This window comes from Cervus elaphus, chromosome 11, assembly GCF_910594005.1.
Source record: "Cervus elaphus chromosome 11, mCerEla1.1, whole genome shotgun sequence".
NCBI classification, from domain to species: Eukaryota; Metazoa; Chordata; class Mammalia; order Artiodactyla; family Cervidae; genus Cervus; species Cervus elaphus.
The window spans coordinates 77,150,476-77,165,332 of NC_057825.1; the positions used below are offsets into that span (position 1 = coordinate 77,150,476).

General features: G+C 38.6%; 1 protein-coding gene across 3 annotated transcripts in view; it reads right to left on the reverse strand.

Moving 5' to 3' along the window:
* PPM1B (protein phosphatase, Mg2+/Mn2+ dependent 1B) overlaps positions 1-14,857 on the reverse strand; it is a 79,757-nt gene that overhangs the window by 25,458 nt on the left and 39,442 nt on the right. The window lies entirely within an intron of this gene.

Below are 14,857 nucleotides of genomic sequence, written 5' to 3' on the forward strand. Positions count from 1 at the left end.
AGCCTGGCCCTAAGACTCCTGAGTTGTGTGACCTTAGTAAGTTTCTTAGTCTGTTAAACCTTAAATTCCTCCTCTGACAAATGGGAATAATAACAATAGTACCCACACCTGACTTCCCTGGTGGCTCAGACGGTAAAGCATCTGCTTACAATGCAGGAGACCTGGGTTCGATCCCTGGGTTGGGAAGATCCCCTGGAGAAGGAAATGGCAACCCACTCCAGTACTCTTGCCTGGAAAATCCCATGGATGGAGGAACCTGGTAGGCTACAGTCCATAGGGTCACAAAGAGTCAGACACCACTGAGTGACTTCACTCACTCACTACACCTAACAGGGAAGAATGTATTAATATATAGTGCTTAGAATAGTTCCCGAGACATAGTAAACACCACAAAATGTTTGCTGTTACTATTTGTTCAAAATGCAGATTCCCACACCGCCATTTCCCCGCCCCCCCAATAGATCTTGTATGGGGTCTTCAAAAAAGCATGCTGGTAACTTAAGAATCACATTTTGAGACATATTAGTCTAGATCAATTTACTTTCATTTGACTCTAGGTATCTTTGAGAGAGCTCTTTTTCAGCTGTAACTGTTACCTAACTACAATAAAACTATATATTCCTATTCCTAAAAACCCAATGAACCACCATATACAATATTTGTAAATTGCAGCAGTTTTATAACTTTTCATTATATACTAATATACTAATTATGTACTAATTATTAATACAAATATTTATTAAAAGAAATTTTCAAATGGCAAAGTTTTACTCTTACCTAAAAATAACTTCAAGTATAATACAAAAGTATTGATAACAATATAACAGAATGTGCTTATTTTTCAACACACTGGTTTAATACTTTGATACAATGATTTTGAAAGCCTAGTTCTAAGTATATTTTAGATTCTTTTTAATGCCTATTTCAGCTGAGAAAACAACATCACCACCTTATAAAGATATCTAAATGCAAGTGAAACTGAATTGATAACTGTATTTATCACCCACTCTTCAGTCCCAACTACCAATTACCAAAAAAGAACTTTGTTATTTCCATTATCTTGATGTTCTTCCAATTAAGGTGCTGCTGTTTCAAATTTCAACAAATGGGCTCAAAGTCACCAGAACTCCTCATTTAGAAGAGTTTTAAAAAGAGTTTGAAAGTTTCTATCATCAAATTTGTTTTTAATTTAGGAATAAAGAAAGGAGAAAAGGGAGGTGGGAGTTTCTTTAACAGAAACTATAGAAGACTCTTACACCGAAAACAGCCTTGCCTGGGGCTGCAGTGATTTCTACCTTCCGTTTGATTCCTTTCTGAAAGTCACTTGCTCAAGATTCAAAGTCCAGGAAACTATTAACTAATGGACTGAACTTTGGTCACTGGCACACTCACTGGCTGTAACCGGGATCGTATTCTTTTACAAATTACTACTTTGTTCTAAAGCTCAAAATTGATCTCATTTTAAAGTTAGTGTTGTCCTATAATGATTTAATTATTTAATCATGAAATACCATATTTATTGTATACAATGTATACACACAGCTAAAGAGTACTAAATACCCACATACCTTCCATATAGCTTAAAAAATACAACATTATCAAGTCCACTGAAGTCTCTTATTATTTCTGACCTTTATAACTAGTGTTCCTTCTAGTCTAACCATATTTATGTTGGTTGTTTAGTTTTATGTTTGACACTTTACACTGATGTAAAATACAATATGCATTACTGCTGCAGCCAGCACAGCAGGTAGGGATGGAAAATGGTCGACGCACAGTTTGGGAAAAAGAAACTAGAGACAGAATTAAAGTTTTAAAGATGGGACCTCTTGGGTCAAGAGCCCTGTTCCTCGGAGCCACATCACTCTTATTTAGTGTCTTGGCAAGCATAAGGTATCTGTTGTGCTACGATGAAGTCAGCCTCCTGCGTCCCCGGTCACGTCTCCAATTTTATTGGCTACTTTAAACTGTGTTATTTTCTTGTACAAGGGCTATTACCTAGCTGGAGGTCATAGACCTGCATGCCTTGGGAAAACATCTCAGTGTGTGCACAAACACGTGTTCTGAATTTGCGCTGACCCAGTGTTCCAAGGTCCGCACTATGTTTTTCCTTAGCTTAGCAGAGTATAACGACCCCAACTAATCAACCCAATGTACTTTTATTTGGGTTATGCTGTATTGCTATATTTTGCTTTTGTTCTTTTCCCACGGTGATTTTCTCATGGCTTAGCCAGGGCAACAGGCAGCTGACTGTTCACCCCTGCAGATCTCCCTGTTTGTTTTTGTAGCAGAAGATATGTCGATCTCGCAACTTTTTTCTTCATTAGTTCTTGGAGGGTTTTTCGCATGCATCTAGGGACTAAACAGAAGATTATATAGCAAAACAGCAAAACATAGCTAGTGTTTCAATGAGACCACCTCTGATGCCTTTGAGGACTCAATGAGTTAAGGCCCTCTGCTAGTCCATGAACTGTATCTGTATCTGATAATAGTCTGAAAGAAGCATGCTGCATGCCAATGATTTTTGCTTGTAGCTTTTTAATATCTAGTGTAAGGTTGTCGTCTAACCTTTACCCAGGAGTGTTTAGATTGGTTATATTCCTGGGGAGGTCACACAGAAAGTAGAATGTTCCAGGCACACTTTAAATGCATTGTAATAAAAAAATAAAAAATAATAAAGATAAAAATAAATGCATTGTAATTTAAGATTTTGTACTTCTTTTCCTAAGAGTAGCACTGCATTTTCTAAATCCACCAAACTGTTAAAATCCTCATCTATATGAGTTTGGATTTCCCAGTATACTCTGAGATTCTTGTGTACGTCTGGAGTCAGTCTTTTTTGTACCTTGATGAGGCTGTTCAGAACCCAAATGTCTCCAATTTCTGGAGGGACGAGACAGAGAAAAGAAAAATGTTTTAATTTTACCCACAGGTGTAAATCACTAAATTGTTTTAAACCATCAGTGACTTGAGAAGAGTTTTTCTATATCTGAAAACAAAGATTAGAAGCCAGTAATATGTCAAAAAGTCATGAAAATTGCAGTCATATTTAGCAGTCTGTTTAACCTCATGTAACCAATCCTTTTGTTTTGTAGTCCTTGCCTGACGACAAAGGACGTCAGTGAATGTGATAGTCTCTAAGAAGCTCATGAAATTTTTGCCAGTGTCTGTACAACCTGTCCAGCAATGTGGGTGCCCTGATCACTGGAGACTGCAGAAAATGTATTTTAATCATTTTTTTAAAAAAGAATTGTGAGATATTAACCCTGTAGCCAGGAAAGGCTTTATCCTATCAAATAAAAGTGAGGTTTGTTAGGGAGCTGGGAAAAGCCAAGAGGCTGCCCTGGATTTCCCAAAGCCCCGACTGTCTGGTTAGAGCCATTTTTTATCCATTTTAAATTTTCTGAAGAGGGGTTAATTTTGTAGAAGCAGAATGAGCTTTGTCTCTGTGTGCCATAGTTTTCATAGATCATTGTGATATAACATTCATTTTATCAAAGTAACAAAAGATTTTAAAAGCAAGTATCAATCACTTAAAGACAAAGAAATTTACATAGTCTGTTATCAAAAACCATATTCCAAGAAGCCTTTGTTTTTTTAACAGGAAGAGAAAATCAAATTTCAGATTGGTACCAGCTTATATTCATTGTAAAACAATAGTTATTCACTCAGTCAAAGTAACAATAAAAGATTTCAAAGGCAGTTTAATGTCTTTAAGAAACGTGTATCATGTACAAAACTCTCTTCCACTTGTCACAAACCTTTTTTATACTTCTGTATTTATCACTCTATTTGCCCATTCAGAGAATAGCACCTGTAAGTTCAGATGTACTTCCTTTTTCCGTAATAGAATGTAATTCCATTCCTGTTACCTTTCTATTAAAAACACATCTTACTTTCCTTTAGCAACCACGAACTGTACTTTATATCATCATTCTGTAGATTGGTAAGTATAAATTACCCAAAGCTATGTCATCTCCAAAAGTATCTTCACAAAGTCAATAAATAAACATTAATACCAGGTATCAATTTAATAGTGAATATTTCCCAGTTCACACAATCCTGAAATTCATTTTAATTTTTTGAATTTATAATTGTTTGATTCGTAAGCACTTACTTCTGTTTAGGCCAATTAAATAGAGCTCATCAACCAATCAGCCTTAAGCAATTCTGTCCAAGGATGAAGGCACACACTGAGACACACTTAAATTTAGACAGACATATAGGCAGAGATCTCATAGTTTTCTGCTTAATATTTAAAATGTCTCTGCCCCTTCTTTTTCTTTTTGGTTTGAGTTCTACCAATTTGTTCATGGTTGGAGTCCCAGATAGAGTGGGCTGTGTATCCCAAGGACACAATAAGAGTTAACTTTAGGTTTTTTTCCCAGGCCTGTTTTTGTTTCTCAGGCAGAACTGGAGCTCCAAAAAAGTATTTTAACAAGCCAACTTTTTTTTTTTTTTTAAATTCACGTGCAAGAAGAACCGGTTTTGCAATTTCAAAAAGGACTTCATTTTGACCAGTTTTCTCTGGAGTCTAAAGAATATCATGGCCATTCAGTGTCAAAAACGTCATCTCTCCTTTTTGTAGTCACAGTTTCTTAACTAAAATTTAAACCAAACAGTGTTCAAATTGGCTCTGCTGACGGGGTTAATGTTGTCCCAGTAGGGATTGTCTCTTTGGGGAGGGGAGGTCTCTGAAAGTAAAGAAAGCCTGTCCTTTAACCTCTATTTTTTCCCAGGCTCTTATGCAGTATTGCCTCACCTGTTCTATAGCCTAATCTTCCATGAGCACTTGATCTTGAGTTGTCCCCCAATTTCCACTGCCTATCAATTGATCTAAATAGATGGGGATCTATCTGACTTGGTCATGAACCACCATAATCAAATGGGGACCCTCAGCTAGTCCCTGCACTATTCCCAAGATAAAAGGAGAATTTACTACATAAACTCTGAACAGCTTGCCTAAGTTCCTTTAGTATTTTGAAGGGAATCTGTGTACAGCCTCATACACCCCATTAGGATTATTAGGATCTTCCCCAGGAGCTACTCGTTCATGCATTGTCATTGGAAATGTCATAGTCATAGCCTCCAAGTCACCCTCCTGTCGAGCCCACCAAATACCTTTCTGGAGAGGTGACAGAACCATTGTCGGTGGCAAGGGAGGAAAAGCTTGCGTCACTCCAGCCGTTAAGACAGGAGGAGGAGGAAAAGGAGGTAAAGGAAATTCGTCCTCCCCAAAGGTGCAGAAGGAACTGTAGCTTTAAGAGCCTCCAGCATTTTTTGCTCTCTCCCCTCAGGCTTTGCATATTCAGGTTCTCCCTTTAATGGGGCTTCACCTTCATCCTCACTCCCTTCTGAGGTCTGAAGAGGTTCTAAAATAGATTTTATCGGTGTCCAAATTGACCAGACAGATAGAGGCAAGGGCACTCCCTTGCAAAGAAGTTTCTCTAATTTACTACCTACCTTCTCCCAAGTTCCTAGGGAACCATGAGCAACGTTTCTCAATGGTTTGTAAAAAGCCCCAATAGCCGGCCCTCGCTTATTTTTGTACCCGCCCCTGCCCCGCCCGCCACCTGCTTTAGAAAGGTGCCTTAAGAGGCATAGCATATATACGGCCGGTACTGTTCTGAGCTTTCTGAACTTCCCATATTTAACCCCAGTTCCAATGCCTAACAGTGTTATTTACCACAAAGGGGGATTTTCAGAGCCTCACCCCACTATTCTTCAGGACCACGCACCGCTTCAGTCTCGCTCTTGGCGATCCTTCACTTTCAAGCCCTGTGCTGGGCGCCACTTGCCGCGGCCGGCACAGCAGGTAGGGATGGAAAGTGATCGATGCACAGTTTGGGAAAAAGGAACTAGAGACAGAATTAAAGTTTTAAAGATGGGATCAGGGGACTCAAGACCTCTTGGGTCAAGAGCCCTGTTCCTCGGAGCCACATCACTCTTATTTAGTGTCTTGGCAAGCAAAAAGTATCTGTTGTGCTACGATGAAGTCAGCCTCCTGCGTCCCCGGTCACGTCTCCAATTTTATGGATTACTTTAAACTATCTGTGTTATCTTCTTGTACAAGGGCTATCACCTAGCTGGAGGTCATGGACCTGCACATGCCTTGGGAAAACATCTTAGTGTGTGCACAAGCAGTGTTCTGAACTTGCGCTGACCCAGCCTTCCAAGGTCCACACTATGTTTTCCCTTAGCTTAGTAGAGTATGACGACCCCAAACTAATCAACCCAATGTACTTTTATTTGGGTTATGCTGTATTGCTATATTTTGCTTTTATTCCTTCCCCATGGTGATTTTCTCATGGCTTAGCCAGAGCAACAGGCAGCTGACTATTAACCCCTACATATTACTCTAGTACTCTTTTATTTCCAGCTCAACATTGTATTTCATTCACATTGATGGAGAGAGCTGTAACTCATTCACTATATGCCACTGCATGCTTGTACCCCCCCTTCCATTGTCTCAGTTATTTCTCATTTAAAAGTAGGAAACAGTGCTGTTTAAAAAAAAAAAGATCATGGTGCAAATATGTGAGTTTTCCTAGAAGATATACCTAAATTTCAAAGTGCTTAAAGTTCAAGCAATATATCTTTTTTTCCACTCAACAAAAATCACAAAACAAACCATCTCCAAACATTTGTTTCCTAACTTCTTTCACTAACACGACTCTAAAAAAAAAGTTTACTTTCTTAGTAAGCAAACTTCACCCTGAATAGCATGATTAAAAGTGTGTATTTTCTTTTATCCAAAAATATCTGCATAGCAATTAGTAATTACTATTTTAAGTTCTCTAACTCTTCAAAAGCAAAACTCTTTGTTATAAGATAATCATCAAAACTCTATGTGGCAGACTGTAACTTCCTGGTCATTTCTCATTTCATTCACAGCAAGCCCTCAGTACCAGCTGCTTCCACGTCTTCAGGTTCAACCACAAGTCAAAAATACTGGGGCGGGGGGTGGCACGTGGAATTCCAGCAAGTTCCAAAAAGCAAACTCGAATATGCCAAGCACCCGCACTTTTACATGGCATTTATATTGTATTAGGTAATCTAGATCTGATTTAAAGTATATGGGAAGGGGAGGTTGTGCATAGGTTATATGCAAATACCACACCATTTTATATAAGGGACTTGAGCATCTGCATATTTAGGTATCATTGCTGTAAACAGCTACCTGGATTTTAAAGTTAAAGGTCTTGTTTTCATAAAATTAACTACACTGATGACACTCTAACAGCTCTGAACTCCTGGTTCAATTTCTTTGCTGCAGTAATCTTCCTAGGAGGGATGCAGTGAACCATTATCTCCTTAAGTGACTATGATTTTTCTTCCATAAAAGACTAATTTTCATTAAAGAAATATTTACTGTTGAGAATATACTTTTGTCCAGCATCTCTTTGCTGTAACTCTTCACTCCCCACCAAAAGACAAAATCTAGCAAATAGTAAGGGAAAATGTTTTATTTTAGTTTCTTAAAGTAGATCTCCCACATATAATTGGTCTCATACTGGTTTCATCAACTTGGCACTGTTTACTACATGTTTGAAAGACATTTGATGACAAAGGAACGTATTTTAATTTTTGGCCATATATTCTATGCATTATTTCAGCCATTTTGACCAAGGCCTGAGAAACTAGTGTTTCCCCAGTGGCATGCTTTCTATCTTTTACTACTGAATAAGAAACCTCAAAGGGCCTTGTAAACATTGAGAAATTCTATAGTACTGTATTGAAAAGTTGTATGGCTCTATCAAACACTTATGGGGGAAAAATTCATAAAGCTTAGTTTTTATCCTCAGAATGCATATTTTTTAAAACGTCTTGCTAATTTGCTATGATTTTATGCTATCACTTAGCCACCTATCAAGCACACTGTATGTACACTTACGCAAGCTACAGTTTCAACAACAGTAAAGAGAGACACGTATTTCAAATAATCTTTGACAATCTCAAATTTTGAGAGGTTGATATTTGAGATGTGATATTATAATTTTTACCCCATAATAAGAGCCCATATTGGGATTAAGAGTTCTAACATTTTTTTATGTTGTGTGCTTGCATGTGCTTTATTATAATTACAATCAATCTAATTTGATAGGAATCTTTTGCAATCACTTGCTAACTTCTGGAAGACAGTTTAGCTAACACTAGATCCATGATATCACTGTAATCACATGTAAACCTCAATGTGGTACAACAACAAATACAGCTGAGGAACTGAAAATGTTACCATTCCTTAGGCTCCCTCACCAGCCCATGTGACTTAACAGCGTGGGAAAGCCAGTGTCAATCACTATATTATCACTATACTAAATGTAATTTGCCTTTTTCAGGGCGAAAGACAACAGAGGTTCAATCTTTAAAAATTAATACTGATGGATGGTCCTGTATAGTCCTTATAGAGATCACTTGGTCTATACCACTCTGTGGCCCTAAGTTTTTACAAGACTGAGAATATATGTACAGCAAACATCGTCTGAAGACTGAATAAACAATGTTCTCTGCACATCGGTCTTTTACATTGCCTTCTTTGAGGAAAAATACACTGCTGAACCCAAAGGAGCATAACGTTATTATTTACTTGCTTAACCAATGGTACAGAGTAACTGTACTATAAAGTAAGCACCTGAGAAATAGTATTTTACAAAGAGTTCTCATACACGGAAGACGGAACTACCAGCTATCTTTTTTAAGTAATTTGCTTAAATCACTTTAAGTAACCACATTTTTAAAATCTCTTAAAAGGTTTCACATGTGTTTATACATATTATATAGCATTCAGTTCTGGACTGATTCTAAAATTTTTCATTCATAGTCAATGCATAAAATACAGCAATAAATAATATATATTCATGATGTATTTGCCACAGGAATACTTTAAAAGTACTTTAACAGTAGTATTGGATACAGAAAAAAAATCAAGCGAACTTCTTGGCCAACCCAATAGTCACTCATTCAAGCATTTCCTAAGTGCCTACTACAAGCCAGGCACTGTTCTGGGTGGTAGGAATATGATGACCTCTTCCCTAAAGGAAAGTATAGTCTGGTAGAAGATAAGGGCCAGTGCACGTGTTATGAAGGCACATGGTGATACAGGGGATCTAAGGGGATAAGTATAGGTATGTCAAGAACAGGCATCAGAAGTCTCATGTAGTTAAAATTTTTCCAAAGGAAGAAGCCTAAGATGAGACCTAAAAGGTAGAAGTAGGAGAAGGAATTAGCCAGCATATACAAAGACCAAACAAAGAGGAAGAGCACACTTAACTTGGTAGAGCTGATGTGTATGTGTATGTGTGTGTACATGAGTATTTCACAGAGTAAAGCAGAAGCACAAAACTCCTGATAATAACATTATTTCCTACTGACATATCCATTGTCTACTTAGAATCATAGATTTGGGAATTCAAGGATGTCCTTGTCCTTGCCTAGGTAAGCAGCAAACCAGACTGAAAATGCTTTCCACTAAGAACAAAAAATCTGGACAAAAATTTTAGATGCCTGCAATTTAGACAGGCAGATCTATAGCTAACATCCTTTTCTAGAATAAGCCTCCACATTAAAAAACTCTGGTACCTTTGAGTTTGCTTACAAACCAACTCTGAAAGGGGTGAGGGTAGAGGGTGGACAATCTTTATATATAACAAGCCAAAATACAGTTCAAAGAAACCTAAAGGGCTGTTAAATACTCAAACTAAAATATTACTACTATAAAGTTAAAAATAAGGTCAAATACATGCAAAGGTACATGCTAAGAAGATACTAATACTACTCATGACCAGATAAAACACGTTCAAAACTGAGTATTAGATTCCTGTTCTCTAAACACCCGCTTTAGCTCACTCAGAGTCATCTCTATTCCTTAAGTCAACTAATCCATATAATAGAGGTCCTTTTCTCCCTTTCGACCTAAACATATCTATGGAATATAATTTCATCTAAAGAACTGAATTCATATTTGCTGCAGAAGAAAAAAGGTTAATTTCCTGTGTAAGTCTCTACTACTCCTAAAAACAGTAAATATATGCACTTGGCTACTAACTTATTTTGATGACAAACTCTGACAAAGAACAAGAAAAATTATCTGAAGCATTATGTTTTAAAAATTCTTTTGAATTTAGTGCTCCAGCTCCCTTGCCTTTCCTGGTGGACTGAGGCTGACTTGTTCTCATCAATAAAGTGAGAGGGACCGACTTACCTTGGAGCTGCCCTCAGTTTACAATCAAGTCTGACCAGATTACATATTTATAAACAAAAGTGACAGCACAGTAAGAAACAATAACAGGTCATCGAAGAACATAGCTTCATTTTTTCAAATAAAAAGTACCTTGGAAACATAAAAGTGAAGAAAAAAACTATTAAATTGAATGTGTACTGATTCTAATATAGTCTAAATTCAAAAGCAGGACCATTTAGTCTACCATAATTTAGACAACGAATTATTTTTAAAATTGTGCCCTCCTTCCTTAATTACCTCCCATCCTTCCTGAAAAGGAATTACCTCCTTCCTTCCTTTCTTTCCATCCTCATATTCAGTCCTTTCTTTTCCAGAAATCCTTACCCCGTGGTGCTCTAATAAACCTCATTAATTCTAGGTTCCTTACCATTCACTGAGCCCTTAGCACATGCTACTTTGCATGATCAACAGCCCTTCGGCTTCTCTGCCTCAGACGATCAAGAATCTGCCTGCAATGCAGGAAACCTGGGTTTGATTCCTGGGTTGGGAGGATCCCCTTGAGGAGGGCATGGAAACCCACTCCAGTATTCTTGCCTGGAGAATTCCATGGACAGAGGAGCCTGGAACGCTACAATCGATGGGGGTCACAAAGAGTCAAACACGAATGAGCGACTCACTCACACGCACACACACGCTACAGTCCATGGGGTCACAGAGAGTCAAACACAAATTGGCGACTAACACACACACAAACACACACACACGGTGCTCTGCGCTTATTTCCCTTCAGATTTCCTCTACCTTTAATAAAGTTTGAAAGTTCTTACCTCAATTCAGTTCAGTTCAGTTGCTCAGTCATGTGACTCACTGCGACCTCATGGACTGCACACGCCAGCCCTCCTGTCCATCATCAACTCCTAGAGTTCACCCAAACGCATGTCCATTTGAGTCGGTGATGCCATCCAAGTATCATCCTCTGTCGTCCTCTTCTCCTCCTGCCCTCAATCTTTCCCAGCATCAGGGTCTGATCAAATGAGTCAGTTCTTCACATCAGGTGGCCAAAGTATTGGAGTTTAGCTTCAGCATCAGTCCTTCCAATGAATACCCAGGACTGATCTCCTTTAGGATGGACTGGTTGGATCTCCTTGCAGTCCAAGGGACTCTCAAGAGTCTTCTGCAACACCACAGTTCAAAAGCATCAGTGCTTCGGCACTCAGCTTTCCTTATAGGCCCACTCTCACATCCATACATGACCACTGGAAAAACCATAGCCTTGACTAGATGGACCTTTGTAGACAAAGTAATGTCTCTGCTTTTTAATATGCTGTCTAGGTTGGTCATAACTTTCCTTCCAAGGAGTAAGCGTCTTTTAATTTCATGGCTTCTGCACGTGATTTTGGAGCCCAACTGCAGTGATTTCGGAGCCCCCAAAAAATAAAGTCTGACACTGTTTCCACTGTTTCCCCATCTATTTGCCATGAAGTGACGGCACCGGATGCCATTATCTTAGTTTTCTGAATGTTGAGCTTTAAGCCAACTTTTCCACTCTCCTCTTTCACTTTCATCAAGAGGCTCTTTAGTTCTTCTTCACTTTCTGCCATAAGGGTGGTGTCATCTGCATATCTGAGGTTATTGATATTTCTCCCGGCAATCTTGATTCCAGCTTGTGCTTCTTCCACTCCAGCGTTTCTCATGATGTACTCTGCATATGAGTTAAATAAGCACAGTGACAATATACAGCCTTGACGTACACCTTTTCCTATTTGGAATCAGTCTGTTGTTCCATGTCCAGTTCTAACTGCTGATTCTTGACCTGCATACAGGTTTCTCAAGAGGCAGGTCAGGTGATCTGGTATTCCCATCTCTTTCAGAATATTCCACAGTTTATTGTGATCCACACAGTCAAAGGCTTTGGCATTGGCAATAAAGCAGAAATATTTTCTGGAACTCTCTTGCTTTTTCGATCATCCAGTGGATATTGGCAATTTGACCTCTGGTTCCTCTGCCTTTTCTAAAACCAGCTTGAACACCTGGAAGTTCACGCCTGGCTTGGAGAATTTTTGAGCATTACTTTACTAGCGTGTGAGATGAGTGCAACTGTGCGGGAGTTTGAGCATTCTTTGGGATTGAAATGAAAACTGACCTTTTCCAGTCCTGTGGCCACTGTTGAGTTTTCCAAATTTGCTGGCATATTGAGTGCAGCGCTTTCACAGCGTCATCTTTTAGGATTTGAAATAGCTCGACTGGAATTCCATCACCTCCACTAGCTTTCTTCACAGTGATGCTTCCTAAGGCCCACTTGACTGCACATTCCAGATGTCTGGCTCTCAGTGAATAATCACACTATCATGATTATCTGGGTCGTGAAGATCTTTTTTGTACAGTTTTTCTGTGTATTCTTGCCACCTCTTCTTAATATCTTCTGCTTCTGTTAGGTCCATACCATTTCTGTCCTTTATTGAGCCCATCTTTGCATGAAATGTTCCCTGGGTATCTCTAATTTTCTTGAAGAGATCTCTAGTTTTTCCCATTCTATTGTTTTCCTCTATTTCTTTGCACTGATCGCTAAGGAAGGCTTTCTTATCTCTCCTTGCTATCCTTTGGAATTCTGCATTCAAATGGGTATATCTTTCCTTTTCTCCTTTGCTTTTTGCTTCCCTTCTTTTCACAGCTACTTGTAAGGCCTCCTCAGACAGCCATTTTGCCTTTTTGCATTTCTTTTTCTTGGGGATGGTCTTGATCCCTGTCTCCTGTACAATGTCACAAACCTCCGTCCATAGTTTATCAGGCACCCTATCACATCTAGTCCCTTAAATCTATTTCTCACTTGCACTGTATAATCATAATAGATTTGATTTAGGTCATACATGAATGGTCTAATGGTTTTCCCCACTTTCTTCAATTTAAGTCTGAATTTGGCAATAAGGAATTCATGATCTGAGCCACAGTCAGTCTTGTTTTTGCTGACTGTTTTACCTCAATTATCTCATGTCAAATTAAGGGCAGAAAGTCTCAAGTCCATATTCTATACAGGGCGCTAAAGATAAACTGAATGATCTCTGTATTCCTTGAGTTAATACTGAGAGGCAATAATAAAAATGGACAGAGTCTCCCAAGGGGGAAAGTAATTTTGATTTAAGAAAAAGAACTGCAAATGAGAGCACTGGCCACTACCTACATAGACCTTGATTTTTTTTTTTTTCAAGAAGTAACAGTTTACTCACACATACTCATAGTCATTTTAATTATTAAGTTTCATTTAATAGGATCAAAAAAGGCTTGGCCATGAAAAGTTTCTCATATGAATTACAAAAATATCTATTAGAGATTATTAGGACCTAGACAAAGTATTAAAAAGCCATTATTGTGCCAGCAAAGGTGCATCTAGTCAAGGCTATGGTTTTTCCAGTAGTCGTGTATGGATATGAGAGTTGGACCAGAAAGAAGGCTGAGCGCCGAGGAACTGATGCTTTCAAACTGTAGTGTTAGAGAAAGCTATTCAGAATCCCGTGGACTGCAAGGAGATAAAACCAATCAATACTACAGGAAATCAGTCCTGAATATTCATTGAAAGGACTGATGCCAAAGCTGAAGTTCCAATATTTTGGCCTCCTGATGCAAAGAACCGACTCACTTGAAAAGACTCTGATGCTCGGAATGATTGAAGGCAGGAGGAGAAGGGCATGACAGAGGACGAGATGGCTGGATGGCATCACTGACTCTGACTCAATGGTCATGGGTTTGAGCAAGCTTCGGGAGATGGTGAAGGACAGGGAAGCCTGGAGTGCTGCAGTCCACGGGGTTGCAAAAAGTTGGACATGACTGAGTGGCTGAACGACAACATTAGAACCAAGTGCCACATTTTATTGAAATGATCTATGAAATCCTCATGCAACAGAAATTCTAGAAAATTACACATCTGAGTATACACATCAATCTAGACTTTAAAAGAAACAAGAAACTTACAGTGCCTAAAAAAATAAAGTATTTTCTGATAATAAATAAAAGCATACTACCGTGTACTAAAGGAAATCATTCCTGAATATTCATTAGAAGGACTGATGTTGAAGTGGAAACTCCAATACTTTGGCCACCTGATGCAAAGAACTGACTTACTGGAAAAGACCCTGATGCTGGGAAAGGTTGAAGGTGGGAGGAGAAGGGGGCAACAGAGGATGAGATAGTTGGATGGCATCACCGACTCAATGGGCATGAGTTTGAGTAAACTCCAGGAGCTGGTGATGGACAGGGAGGCCTGGCCTGCTGCTGCAGTCCAAGGGGTCGCAAACAGTCAGACACGACTGAGTGACTGAACTGAACTGAACTTGTACTCAAGATACATACACATACAATAAACATATCAAGACAATGAACTATAGGAAACAAGAAAAAGAATGCCTAAACATTGGGTTTGATTTCTAGCTGTACCACTTATCTGTTTTCTTAGGAAAAAAGTTATATACAATAATATTGAGCATCTCCTCCTGCTTTGAAACTCTGTGTTATTAAAATCTGACTAGTAAGCGAATTACCAGCTACCAACAGCTAAAAGATTAAATATGACACTGTAAGATCAAAGTATAGTTCATAAAAATGATTCATGATTCATGAAAAGAAAGAGAAGAAAAAAGGATTTAAGAATTTTAACCAGATTTCTTGATTTCTGAATGAAACTTA